This window comes from Rhea pennata, chromosome 3, assembly GCF_028389875.1.
Source record: "Rhea pennata isolate bPtePen1 chromosome 3, bPtePen1.pri, whole genome shotgun sequence".
In the NCBI taxonomy this organism is placed as follows: domain Eukaryota; kingdom Metazoa; phylum Chordata; class Aves; order Rheiformes; family Rheidae; genus Rhea; species Rhea pennata.
The window spans coordinates 35,298,565-35,313,527 of NC_084665.1; the positions used below are offsets into that span (position 1 = coordinate 35,298,565).

The window sequence follows — 14,963 nt, forward strand, 5'->3', positions numbered from 1 at the left end:
TACCTCCATTTTATCTGTGATGTGGAAATAATATTGACCCCTCTGCTGACAATACTGATGCCTGAGTGAAGAGTGCTATATGGAAAAATACTGGTGTGGCAGTAATGAAGGTGGAATGTCAACACATCCTTGGTGTGCTCATGCCTATTTTATACTTGGATGAGTTTTTGCTTTGCACTTAAATCCAGGGCTGTTTTACACTGGGAAATAATATACATCCTTACCAAGCTCAGAGTACCTAGGTCTTTGTGAACATTTAATTCTGCCAACAAGCTTTTAACTTGGATAGTAAACTTTGTAGAGAAACTTACATTAAAATTAAATTAATGTAAGCAAAGCAAATAGTGATGGAATATACACCCACGTGCTTAAAAAATCTTTTATGTATTGAAATGAAGGGAAAATCACGTTAGCGGGCTTCTTTCTGTGCTCGCGCTGGCCGTTAACGGTCCTGCTGCCTGACCGTTACGGTAAGTGGGCCTTCATGACGTCAGCACCCCCCCCTCCCCCTCCCCCCGGCGTCGCACTCCCTCAGCGGCGGCGTTGGCCGAGCTATGGCCGGTAGGAGCCCCGCGGGGGAGGGGCCGGGGCCAGGCCCTGAGGGGTGAGCGGGGGCAGCGGCCGCTGCCCTGGCGGGGGCCGCCCTGGCACACAGCGCGGCAGCTGCGCCTTGGCGCCGCTTGTTGAGCGCCCCCAGCCTCGTTAACTCGGGCCTGCAAACGAGTAAGTCATCTGCAAATTAGAATTCGCTTTTATGTTCTGGCTACCTATGCTGCTACTACTAGAAGAGGCCGTACCCCCCCCCCCCTCAGATAAGCAGCCTGGCTTTGTTTGTTTGTTTTTTTTGTTTGTTTGTTTGTTTTGTTTTAAGATGCTTGGAGAATTAGTTAATTTGTCCTTAGGAGCGATTAAAAGTGTGGATTTTACTTTGAACTGTTGTGAATGTCATGGAGAAGCATTCACTGTGACTTTCTTGATGAGTACTCCTTTGTGTCATTTCAAATAAACCTTAATTTTGTAAAATTATATTGGATTTAATGCCCAAATTCTGTTTTGGGAGCAGTTCAGAATTTTAAAAACCCTACAGTGTTGTGGTAATTCGCCCCAGAATTGCACACAGAAACACGAGTTTAGGGCTAATATTATTAATAGAAGTATGTACAAATTAAGCATGATAATGGTGAAGATGTCTGAACAGCTGAAACACTCTGCCTGATACTGATGCCCTGAGGTGGAACAAGCTGGGAAAAAAGAAAAAAAAAGGGGGGGGAAAAGGCACTTCAGGATTATTGTACACTTACTATGGGACAGAGCAGAGGGAACATATGTACTTTGATCCTCTAATACTGTATGTTTGGAATTTTATGAAGTATGACTTTGGTAATGTTGTTTTTGGATTGTTGTGATATTGTTTGAACAGCACACGATTTAAATTACTGATGTATACATTCAATATTGTTTCCTGAAAATTTAACACGTTACTTTTAATCACTAAGCCTTATAATGTTTTGGATTGTGTCATATTTTTTCTAATCATACCAGTCCTTTTGCAGCTACCAGAAAATGTATTTTTGTAGTGCAACACTGCAGCAAGAGGAAGTGCTGGTTTTAAATGCTTCTTTAGAGCTCTGGCAGGGAGAAAGCTGGTGCAGCTGATCCAACATGAATGCAGTTGTGAGTGGCACATCACAACCAGCACTTGGTGGGTGTGTGGGTTCGTCCTCCAACAGATCTCTTATTGAGCTAAAGCTCCAGCTCCCTGAGGAATTTAATTACTAAGTGGTATTTCTCTAGCGTTTTTCATCCAAAGAGTCGAAGTCCTGGACGCTTTATAAACTAATGTACAAAAAACATAGAAAATTGATAAACAGCACTTACGAAACTTATTCAGGGCATTGGTAAGATATAGTTGGGAATATTTATGTGGTCCAGACACAACAAAGCATGAGTCAACCTTGGCAAGCAAATAAGTATTGTAAGCAAGCATTAGGTAGGAAGAAGCCTACCTAGTGGTAAAAAAGTAACTTGAAAAGTAGTGATGCCAGAAGAGGGCTAGCAAACATTTAATTATATGACAACAAAAACGGCTGATTTAATCTTAGTGCTGTATATTCAAATGCATGAAATAGATATGGAGGTTGATAATTCTTTTTAATGAGACTCTAGTGACCCTGCAGCTAGAATGTACAGCTCTTCTCTGGGTGTTTTTTGCAAACACACGGGAGAATACAGAGTACAGTATAGAAAATGGAATACAGGTGATCCTTTAAAAATTTAATGGTTACAGTGTGGCGTGGGGATAACTTAATTTGAGGAGAGTTTATAACCATATGCACATATTTGAAATTATAAACAAGAATGGAGGATATTTACTACATGACACACAGTTTATTAAAAGGAGTAAAGGAGATCTTTCTAAGAGAAAAAACACTTGGCTAAAATGAGGAAAATACCTTAATGAGAGGTAAAAACAGACATCACTGTGAAGGTGTTTGGCCTAGTTCTCAATGGGGTCGTATTACAGGATTTGATGAGGCAACAGGCCTCAGGATCAGGAAAACAAAACTCTGTCTGATTTGGAAGCAACAATTAAACACCAGTGTCTCACAAGTACCCCCCTTTTCAAATACGTTAACAAAGGTTGTACCTGCATATAATCAGAACATTTTGGGATGGTTTATTTTGGTATAAACATGACTGCCTGATTGAGATACGTGTGCACAACCGTAGAGAGGAGCAGGTGGAGAATGTCACAAATATTGCACATCTTCCTTCTCATCTTGAGATCTAAAGCATAAAATGATAAAAGTGACTCATGTGGTGCCAATCTGTTAGAGAGACTCTTGAAATGATTGAAATAATCACCACTTTTTATTCTTCTCCAGTTAGGTGGTATTTTTTTTTAGTGAAATCATTTCTTTTGGAAGATCATTCTTGTTAAATCCTCTTTTGAGGATGAAAAATAAAGTAAGTATATGGAAAAGGCCAATAAATAGGCTATGTCTGAGCTGTAGTTATAGCTAACTATAAAGGTGAGTGATTATGATGATTTGCTAGAGCCTGGGAGGCATAAGCTATAGACCATGAAGAAGTTAATCTGCAGCAAAATAACATGATAGATGTGACCCCAAAAGGGGAACTGAACCCTGCCTGAGATTGGGAAGTGTTCTTTCTGTTGGACCGAGTCTGCCAGACTTTTAATGCCAGTTTTTCAATGTGTAGCTCACCTCATTTTCTACATTTGAATAGTGCAGCTTGACTCCAGGTATGCATCTGGCACAGAAGGGTGTGATCCAGCTGAATACCTCAGATTTTCTTACTCATTTAGTCTAAGTTAGTAGTCAGTGCAAGCAATCCAAAGACAGAAATGCCCTCGCTTTAGCCTCTGGCTTAGACCTAAATGAATCTGACTTCAGTTTTCTTTGCTGCCTGGAGAAAGTCTCTAGATTAAAAAAGGCAAACTAAGTTCATCTTGGCTCTCTGTGTTGGGTGGGTTGACGAAGCAAAACAATAGAACCAGCCATGAATTATCAACTTATGAGTCATGTGGAATAGAAAGTCTTCGTAGTTATGCTTTTTTAAAAAACATAAACATATATTTGAACTGTAAAGGAAAAATTAAATAGTTACAACACAGACTTTGGAGTCAGAACTTCGACATTTTCTTCCTGGTTATTTTAAAATTTTCTGTGCCTCGGTTTCCCTATTTCTAAAATGGAAACAATAATACTGACCTGATCTCATGGCCAATCTGGAAACAAAATCTTCATTGGACACCATTTTTACAGATGAGAAATTGCTATTTTTATTTCTACTGTAACTAAAGGAGTGGCATTTCTTGGCAACTAGTGATTGGCTGGAGGGTCCAAGGTAAAACTGAAAACTCTTCACACAGCAAGTTGCTGTTTGCAAAGAAATGATTAACCCACAGGCAACTATTATTATTATTCCTTTTATTTATTTCACACATGTACTACTTCCCCTTCCTGCCTTTTACTTGATCCAGGGCACCTTGAGCAGCACAAATGCAAAAAATACAGTGCAATTAAAAAAAAACATACTAGACTAATCTAAAAAAAGGCAAGTAAATTATTTAAAAAACCAAAACATTAGGCCAGATTTAATGAAGGGAAGAACGATGCCTGTACCAAAGAAGATGTCGGTAGTGACCTAACACAGATGTGACAGTGACTAATACTGAAATTGTTCATAGAAAAATAAACCTGCAGATGTTCTGAATAAACTGAGACTTTTATTATTATTCTAAGCTGTGAGACTTATGAATGTGTAATGATGATCACATTGTGCTAGGCATTTCCTGATGATAGATAGCAGACTCAGCAAAGATCATTCTTTGCCTCTGAAAGCTCTTGTCAAGCAATTTTACCAAGAGGAAAGCAGCCTCAGAAAGCTAAACAAGCTGCCCAGGGTCACCCAAGAAGTCACCTGCAGATCTAGCAATAGAATTCATGGTGCTAAACTTCCAGTGTAATAACCTGTGCAGTCTATGCTGCTTTCAGAACTCTTATTTTGGTAATCTTAGTAACCTCCAAGACCTGCCTCCTCTACCCTGTTGTACAGGTTCATCCAATAATGGAGTTCCAAATCATCTTTGATAGAACTATTTGGTTTATGAAGTAAAGGGTAAAAAGTACATAAAGCACTACAAATGTTCTTTATTTGGAAAAAAGGAGCTTGTGTGAAAAGAACATTGTTAAATGAAAAGGAAGAAGATCAGTTATATTTATTTATTTATTTTTCTTTCTCTGTCTTCTCTTCAAGATTTCATAATGCAAAACATCCCTGTCTGCATCTAGGTCTTCTGGGTCCTAATGTAGCACAGATGTAACAAGCATAATAAAACTCTGACTTGTATGAATATAAACCAATTCAGTCTTCTTCAGACTGGAAGGTGCATGCTCCTAGCTTTCTGTTTGAGTATAAGTTATTTTTGCTCTTTCCTCAGCTTCTTTGAAGATGTCAGATCAGGGAATCTGCAGCTGAACATGTTTTCAGGTCAGATCACAGAATGTGCAGCTGAACATATTTCCGGGTCCCTCAATGGATTTATCAGTTGTCTGACTTCTGACCTGGTATTTCTGAGCATGACTGAGATGAGCAGTAATTCCCTCATAAGTACTACAGTGTCAGTGAGGTTTAATTGCCTAGCTGCATGAGAAAGTGTTCTGTAGTTCAGAGACATAATGTCTTAAGAAGATACGAAATGGGAGCCTACAGTTCTCCCTTTTGACCCCCCCCCCCCCCCCCCCCGGTTCCCCTTCACGATTATTCAAAAGTTTAGCTTTTTCAGGGCTGTGGCACTAACAGCTGAGAAAATCCTGATCTTGCCATTTATGGTGTCCATGTGATAACAGCAAGATCAAAAGTCAAAAGAAGTCGTAAGTGCAACCTGGGTAATTTTGTAAACAGCAGCAGCACCAATTTCTTTTATAGCAAGTTAAAAAAAAAAAAAGACATTGCTGCTGGAAAACAGAGCAGCTGTTTCAAATTTGTCTGATGCTGTTATAAAACAAGTTTAAAGTGTTAACAGTTGTACCCATGGCAAAGTTTCTCCTCCTGCGTCCACACTTTCGGCTTTCCTTTATGCCATACATTTGAGTGGCAACATTTGTGCTCAGTCTGCTTGCCTTTTAGAACAACTTCTCAGAGAAACATTTACCCAGCTGCTGTCTGCAAACTGCAGGATGGACTCTGCTCTGACTTGCAGGCTGTCGGGCAGGATGCTGTGCAGTCAATCACACAGCCACAACTGTCACATCACATAAGAGCATCTGCTATGCTGACCAGCACTCTCAGGGGCTCTAAAACCTGTCCCCCACCATTAAATCTGTGCCTGCTTATATGTTTTCTTCTTTTATTATTATGTACTAAGTGAGTCCATTGTGCTTAGGTCTATAAAATACTTAGAGGAGGATAAAATCTCTCATCTCCGAATTTGCGGCCTAGGTCAGGGTGGTCTAATGCTGGGCTGGCACCCTTTCCAGTTTGCCAGGGAGCAGCAATGCTTCCTGCTCTGCCTGGTGTGTTGAGGGGGTGGCAGAATACAAGTGGCAAGGGTTGGATGAGGTAGTGGCTCTGAGCTGCTTGATTCCCACCCCACTCAGGGCATCAGCTGATTGACCGTCAGAGCTGCAGCCACACTAGCAGCCTTGGACAGGAGTTGAAGAGGGAGAGCCAGGAATCAGGAAGTGCAGTAGCAGATAGGAAGAAGCTCCTGATCAGGTGTCATTTCTAGGGAGAAATGTTGTCTAAGCTGCAAAGAAATCAGGTTGCCCAACAATATTGTAGTTGTAGATGAGATGGAAAGTAGAGGGCAGACTAGATGAGAGAGAAGCTGCAATGACTAAGTTGCATGAGTAGAAGTATGGTTGGGGTGGGGGGTTGACTGTAGTGATGGACAGGGCAGGATAAATTCCTGAGTTGCTGAAGAGGATTTGACTACAACCTGGACTTGGGAGAGAGAGGAAAATGTAAAAACAAAAGCCATACCAACATTGTAAATGAAAGTAGATTTCCAAAAGAGAGGATGTGGTTGACAGATGGATTATTTAACCAACTATTTCTTTTGCCTAAGCCATAGCCTGCAGAGGAGGTGGCCTTTATCATGCCTGACGCATGTCCTCTGGGTGAGCTGCATGTGCTGCTCAAGCTGCTGCTTCATTCCTGCATAGCTCGGCTGATGCACCACTGAAAGAGAGAGTCACTACTGTTGGGGCTGTGCCTCCCCATAACATAAGATGCAGCACTCCGTTTCCTTCTCACAGCAGCAGGCGTAGCCAACCTTGCTCCCAGAGGCTTTTTCGGATTCTCTGTCCCAGATTGCTAGTGTATAACATATGCCCTGAGTACTTAGATACTCCCAGAGTGGAATTCAGCTTCTGTGAGAGGGAGGGAAGACTTATTATGAGCAAGTGGGAGTGAAAGTTGCTCTAAGTGTTTTTGTTTGGGTGGAGGTGTAAATGTCCTGGAGCAGGGAAGGGGGATAGAAACTGACTCCTTGCAGCTTCTTAACCTCAGTTTTCTGAACATACATTTATTCCTTCATCTTCCCAAACCCTTATTTGACTTCAGCAGTTTGGCCCGTATGCGTGGATTCATAGGACAAGTGATAATGTGAGTGGAATAGGTGTCTGGCCTTATGTTTGGCCAGAAAAGTAGTGTGAATGTTCACATTCGGGATATGGAGCTGAGTACTGACACAGAAATTAATAACTGGAAGATCATATATGATCTACCCATCCCTATTCTATTTAGGATGGAGAGGATGAGTCACTGTTTCGGTTGGCAAATGGGCTTCAGAGAGGTCTGTACTGTTTTTTACAGACAATTCTCAACAGAGGGGCAGGTTACCAGGTGGATCTCTGAAGGCAGCTGACAGGGGAAGACAGGAGGAGGTGGAACATGGGGACAGGTCAATGGTTAACAAGCTGAAAACAAATTGCTGAAGCACTGCAGACTAAAACCATAGCAATGAGAAAAGAGTAACAGGAGAGTAGGAAAAGGGAAGGAATGAGTAAGCTCTTGGTAAGCAATAAAAAAATTTAAGAACTCTGGAGCAGGGATCCTCAAGCCCTTACTGTTGCAATTAGCCTCCTGAAGCTGGTCAGTGTTTCTAAGATTGTTGCTTACATGGCCTACTGAGTTTACTCATTCTTTTATTAATCTTTTACTTCTTTTATTCCCCACAGCAGTTGTTAACAGGGATGTAAGAGGTTCAAGGAGGCCGAGGGAAAATAGAAATGGTGGCTTTGTCCATAATAGCATGTGTTTCTAAAGTGATATGACGTGTTCTCTTTAACATCCTGGATATGGGATCTGGGATAGACTGGTTTGTTTTCCTGTTCTGTTTTTTATAGTCAAAACTAGATTAAGATCATATCAGTATAGGCCTATCTCTAATCAGCTCTCCATTGAAGAAAATTTTCCCAGTTTCAAAGAAAAACTAGAAAAACTGTATCCAGGAATTTCTACGTGCTTTTGAAGCCAACTTACAGACTACAGATCTGAGATATGAGCTGACTGTCCTTATTAGTGAAGTACTATTTTTACCTGCAAAAAATAGGAGTATGTCTTTAACATCAGCTCATTCATGTGTTACCAGGAAGGCACATAATCCCTCCAGACAACATGATTATTGAGTAGGTGTGGATAGCCATTACTCATTCACAGCAGTGGTTTCTGGGATGGGCACCATCACCTTCCTTATTTAGGCCCTGAGGGAAGGCCACATACTGTGACTCTTTCCCTTTTACCCCAGCCTTTTCTGTCCATGCTGATTTGTTGCACAGGTACAGAGTGAGATGGCTTCTGTTGCACTCAGAAGTGTTTCACCTGCCCTTGGCTGCCCCAGAAAAAAAGGGCTATAGAAATCAGGCAAGGGGCCACGTGCTCCATGTACTGCAAGATGAATATCCCTTTCTAGGAAAAAAACAGACTGCACTGCTCTGGCTCAACAAAATAAATGCTGAAATCAAAGCACCTGGGAGAAGGGGGTTTGTGTAAGTTTGTATAAGTTGAGCTGGTGCTAGAGCACACATCTGGTGTGCTGAAGGCTTAGCCATGCTACCTGCAAACCTGGATGCAGCTCATGTTTACTGTTCTATAGCTCATCTGCATGACATCTGCAAGATCAGGAGAGTTCTCCAACAAGGCATTCAAAACCTTGCTTGTTTTTCAGGCACGCACAGGGCCTGCAAAAGCACTCATTTGTCCTGGGGCTGGATCAAAAGGACGAAGGGGTGACCAGTGTCCTCACACAGGATCTGTGTGTCCATATCACAGAGTGGCAAATGCAATGGTGTGATGAGGGGATATCATGCTGTGTATGACTGTCAACTACAGAGGAAGCTTTTGCTCGCTCTCTCTCTCTCTCTCTCTTTTTTTTTTTTTTTTTTTTTTTTAGTTACAAGAGTAACTTGTTTCATTACAAGCTTTGGATGCAACTTCCTGATTCTTCCTTCTTTCTCCAGCATATGTTTACAGATTTGCTGTATGATCAAGCAAATTTATGAAGAAATAGCAAAATGTTAAGCTAACAAATATGATATGAAAAATCCTTATAGCTGCCAGTAAGCAGTATGTGTAACCAACACTAAAACAAAGAGTATATATGGTGTGAAAGGATAAGTGACACCGAGTGGTGTTTCACTGGGTTTGCAGGGTGCCCTGTGTCTTGGTGACAGAGGGTGTCGGAGGAATGAATGGGGATATCTTCCCATTTGAAGGGAGTTTACCACCAGCATCACCCACTATCTCAAGTTTTATAAGATGTGGAGGTTGCTCAGTTGATACAGTGAGAGATGGTACTATTACAATTGGTGTGGCTGTTTTTTTTTTTTCACTTGATGGCCATTTAAATGATGAGCCACTTAGCTCCTGCTGTTGCTGTTTGTCTTGCTCTCTTCATGTCTGTTCTTGTCTTAGGTGCTGTGAACCTCCTGCCCCCACTCCCCTGCTCACATCTTCCTTCCCTCTGCCCTTCTCACCCTCCCTGTAGTGAGGCACATGTGCAAAGTCACTGTGCTTTTGTTGCACCATGTCGCCCCTGAATTTTTTACATTTCTCTTCCTGCATAACATACCTCTCGCTGACAGGTCGGAGTGGCTGCCTTAGCCAGTCTGAGGTGGCAAGTCCTACCAAAACAATCTTTCATCCAAAGAACAGAAGTCTCATTTTATGTCACATAGCATGATACCACCACAAGTTAGTGTTTCTGCTGATTTGGCATGCCTTCATTTAACTGCTTAGCCTGTTCAAAAGGTATTACTAGCCTGGTTACTGGCATCAGCCACAGATATACTATTGCCATAGCTTCAAATAACTTCGTTAAACAAATTTAGGAAAGAAAGGAAAGGAGGCATCTTGAAATGTTATGGCAATCAGATGTAGTGCTTATTACTATTGCTATTTGAATACTGTTTCAGTCTAGGGGAACCTTACAGGATGCAATTTTCCTGAAAATCCCTGAACAAGAGAGGGGATAACCTTTCTGGGATTTTGATAGAAAAGCATCTACTTATTCAGAGGAGAGATTTAAGCACCTGTTGACTGATCAGCATATGAATGAGTAGAGAGAGCTAGCTGGCAGCTGTTGAAAATTTATCCTGTTTAGGAATATCACAGCATGCAGCAAGTCTCTCCTTTGTAAAAAATCTGAAGCATTAATTGAAAAATAAGGAAAAACTGAGGTGAACATCTGGATAGTGCTAAACTGAGATACCAGAAGATGGTTTAAAAAGTTACTTTCAAAAAGTTACTGCAGCTTCCTGCATTGTTCCCAAACAGCAGACTGTGAACAAATAACCTCTAGAGACTAGTGTTTCTGTCAAATATTCTGTTTAGTATAGCCCTGGTGTATTATAACAGACTATATAGGACAATGATACTCTACTAGTATTAGCACATCTGTCTAACAGTGCACTGACCTGTTATAAAGAACCTTACCCATGCAGACCACAGTTCTCCATTTCTTTCTCCATGCTAACAAAATTAGCTATAGCTATTTACGTAGCTGCAGATCTAGCCCTGCTGCTGCTTCTATTCTCAGCCCATTCCCCAGGAGATCTTTAAAATACAATTATCTTCAGCTCCACTTAATCACACAATCTGTCCCAAGATCTGTTCTGGTGTTTTTGGTCCCCCTGTTGCCAATATCTCCCAAGGTAGTCTGTTCTTCTTCTTTGACCCTGTATAAACACTTGACCATGTGCTTAGTTGCCCTCCTTGCTTTGGGAGCCCTATGGCCACTCTTGCTGTTGGAATACGCCTCCTTGTTAAGCAGACAGTGAGGAGGCCTTACATGTTTACTCTACCCCACTGCAGGATTATCTGTCTGCCCAAGGCCTTCACTTGCCAGCTTCCCCCAGCTGTTTCCATGCAGGTGTCAATGTATCTCCCCAAACCATTTTCTCCCTGGTGAGCACAGAGAATCTCAGCTGAGTGAGCTGCCCATTTACACAGTATCTTTTTAGGCTGTTGAAGCGAGCTAAGCAGTGAAGAAATAGAGCATGCTGTATGACATCTTGGGTTTAAGCTTTGCTAGAAACTAGCAGGTGGCTTCTTAGTATGTTGGAGGAGAAGGAGGACCAATAGAGAGGCTGGGAAATACAGGCTTAAGAGACTGTGAGGTGACATTGAAGGACTACTAAAATTAAACTCTGCAGTCCAGGTTTCAGCTATGTCCAGATTGCAAAGTGTCTGGTTTTGGTCCAGCTTACATTGAAAATGAGGCTCTAATTTATACCCCATGCAGAATGTTTATGGCCAGCTTTTTTTCATGGAAATGAAAATAAAGTTTAAAGTAAAACATGTGATGACTACAGTCACAGGTGAGGTAATACAAGGATGACTGGAGACAAACTGTCAATAGTTAGTTATAGGTTATTCCATAATTATTTAATGCTGAATCTCTTACACCTGTGCTTGTCTCATGTAATCTATTTTTGGAGACAGGTTGTTAGACACTGCTTAAGCAGATGGTTTGCTGATGACTCCCACATTATATATTTGTGGGGTTTTGTGCTCCTCTTCCTGGTTGGTAATTTTCTCTAGGCAGAATTGCCTTTTTCTTTTATCTTTTCACAGTCCCCAGCAGTCCTGGGTTCACCAATGAAACACACACATAATCCTCTTTATGTATGAATATACTAAAACAGCAGGACAGAACATTTACTTATTAAATTCCCCTCTCTTCCCCTTCTCTCCTCTCCCCTCCCCTCCCATGCCATGCCATACCATGCCGTGCCATGCCAGCTCTGGATTAAACTTGGCAAAAAGCTCAGCCCTTTTAATCTGTGAGCATCTGTTCTCCTTTTTCAAGCTGAAAGATGTAAAAGCTACTTCCCAGTCCCCTACCAAAACTATTTGCCCAGATGACAGCATCTCTCAGGAAGAGCCAACCTATTAGATATGCCAACCCTATGCAAATACCTATGAGTTTCCTTTGTTCCTTTTGCTGTCTGATCCTTTGGAGCATCAGGATCCATCTCATCCCGAAGTCCTCCTTTACCAATTATCAGCATCAGTGTTCTGGGTGACTATTTGCACCTGCTTTGGACATGTTGACAGAAAAGATAGCAGGTGGCTTTTGTTACTGCCTGTTTCCCAGCTCATGCAGGCTGCTGTGTGAACCGAGGGGAGCTTTGCCATGCAGCATGACTCATCTTTCATGCTGTGCCTCTGTGGTGCTTGGGCATTTAGAATAACACATGTCCCCTCATCATTTTCCTATCTGAATGCTGGAAGGAATAAACACTAATACTTCCTATTCTGGGTCTGTTTCATCCAAAGAAGTACCTTATTCATTGGCCAGCACTGCCAGTGATTGTTTTAAAATGAGGATGACAGAAATGAGCCTTTAATAACTATTACCTGCTTTACCTAGTTGGATTCTCCTGACACCAAACAGCTCCAGCAGAGCCTAGAGACACCAGTTCAGCATTTTGGTTTCTGCAGAGTCAGATGCTCCGTCTGTAGGTGGAAGGAAGTCATGCAGAAAAATTGTGGATAAAAGTGTAGAGCACTAATTTGTCCCTAGCCAAAAAGAGCTCAGTCAGAGTTTAGTCTCTCTTCACCTGTTCAAAAGCTGCTCAGAGAAAGGACTGTAAAGGGGCTTCTTAGGAAACAGGAGAATCCCCAGACTAGTTTTTTGGACTACCTGAATTTTGTTATAAACTTTGTCTTCTGGAGAAAAGCTCTTTTGCTTTTTCTGTGCATACTTTTTGCTCAGTCACACCTTTTCCTTCCAACAACTTATTTTACATGCCACCTTTTGCCTGGCAGCAAAATGTCTAAGAATAATTTGAAAATCAAGGAGGGCAATCTTACAGTAGAGAAATAAAAACACCTTGTTTTCAAGCTCAATTCAACATAGTATCTGTGAGTTGCAGTTACTTATGCTGCCTGAATCAAAATCATTTATTACCATTATTTAAAAAAAAATAGAAGTTGCAAAGGGGAATGTATAGCTTGATGCACTATTTGTGCTCACAGATTTATTAGACATGATAAGTAACTTGAGAGTAAGAAGATAGCTGTCATCATTTGACAGTGCATTTAACATTTAAAGATAGGAAACGAAGGTATATATTGGTTGTAATGTTTAGAAAGTATGTACCTGATTTCTTACTGGAAAATGGGATCTGTCTTGAACTTTGTAGTCATAGTTCAGAAGCAGATTTCATCAGCTCGATGGATATCTAAAAAATAGACTTCCTCTTCCATTGACAAGGGTAAAATCTCGTACCAGGATCTGTTGTTAAACTGTATTCATAAATATTCTAACATTTCAGCATCTCCTTGTGTTCTTGGTTCAGATGGCCTGCAGGATGTTCCAAACTTGTTTTATGTATTGCTGAAAGATCAGACAGCTCAGGAGACATGAGTTTTTGATTCTTTTCCTGCTTCTTTGGCTTTAAAAGCATGAGATGCTGTTGACTAAAAGGAAATGATTCCGACTTTACACCAGTTTAAAGCTACAGTTATTTATATTATAGTAGCCTTTTAATAGCACATATATGACCATTTGTAGAATTAGGACCAAAGTAAAAGGGAAGTCATGCATGTGATACCTGCCTCTTAGAGTTTCAGAAAGGTTTGTTATGTAATAGGTGGATGAGGGAACTGAGAACCAGAACGGCTAGGTTTCTGCTTTTAGTACTACTATGAATTCATTTGCGTAAATCATTTGGTCTTTTTGTGTCTTGTTTGCAATGACGGTAGTGCTTTTGCTACCAGGCAGGCTTAACCCATTAATAATTGTAGGATGCTTTGAAACCATTGTGTAGAAGGTACTGCACAAAGACTTGAAGCTACTTACAGTGAGCCTATCTTCAGACCTCCTGTTGCTTTTCTGGATTATATATTTTAATTACAGTAGATTAAGCCATTTGCAAGCATGCAATTGTTACATTTTGAACTTAAGCTTTTGATCCTGGGATTTGAAAGGATCCCATCCAGTTGTGTGTCTACAGGTTGATCGGTGCTGTCTCTGCTAATCCTCCCCTGGTTTCTCTCTTGCAATCCTTTCCATCAGTGATGAATTCTCTTCTTGAAATTAATAATGCCAAGCTAGTCAATATTTTAAAACTTAAACTTGATTTTGTCCTCTTGAGCTTTGCCTTTGGCTTGTGAGAACAGAAACTTTAAACTCTATTATGTGGAAAGTCTACTGGGATGTCTTGGTGTGGCAGGTGCTCTATAAGTTCAGTGCTGCATTGCTATTAAAGTCCATTAAGAAGGATCTTTCTGAGGCTGTCAGCACACTGCAGATTAAAACCAGAAAAATAAAGACACTCAACAAATGCTGCTGTAATGGCATAGCTGCAAAGAGAGAACTCATCTTTGGTTTGTGATCAGTTTACTTCTGGTTTCAATTAAAAGATTGTTTGGCTTCCTGTATAAGCTCTGAAAAAAAAATCAATGTCAAGAAACTTGAGTGGGAGCCAGAAGAAGGTCTGTGCTGAATCCAAAATACAGAAATCTTTCATGATTTCTGTATTCTGCACCATACTGGCTCTTTGTATTCTGGTAAGAATTAAACTTTACTATTATGACTGTAGCACCAGGGTTATAGGGTGTGAATAAATTATCAAGTTTTATTTGGGCTTTTAAAAACATATATCAACCCTCCCTACCAAGACACTGAAAAAGGTGAGAGAAAGAGCCAGTAGATGCCTACAAAAGGGCTGGAAACAAAACATGGGAATAAAAGATGAGTTTTTAAGATGATAAGGATTAGCAACAAGATACCTTCATATTCCCAGCTATGGTCACTATTTTGGAGTCTCCTCAAATCTAGAGGACACCAAGGAATTACTGAGACCAACCCAAGTGAACAGACAGTGATGGTGGGTGAATTCCAGCATTGGCGGGTGCAAGCCAATGCATCCTGAAGAAGTCATTTAAACTATTCATTAATGTCAGTGACTTTTGCTTGAGCTGTA

The 14,963-nt window shown here is 40.9% G+C and overlaps 1 long non-coding RNA gene across 1 annotated transcript in view; it reads left to right on the top strand.

The window, feature by feature from the left end:
• Positions 1–508: 508 nt before the first annotated feature.
• LOC134139203 (uncharacterized) overlaps positions 509–14,963 on the top strand; it is a 68,475-nt gene continuing 54,020 nt past the window's right edge. Inside the window, exon 1 of the long non-coding RNA XR_009958089.1 lies at positions 509–723. This is a non-coding gene — a long non-coding RNA (uncharacterized LOC134139203). The remainder of the gene's footprint in view (positions 724–14,963) is intronic.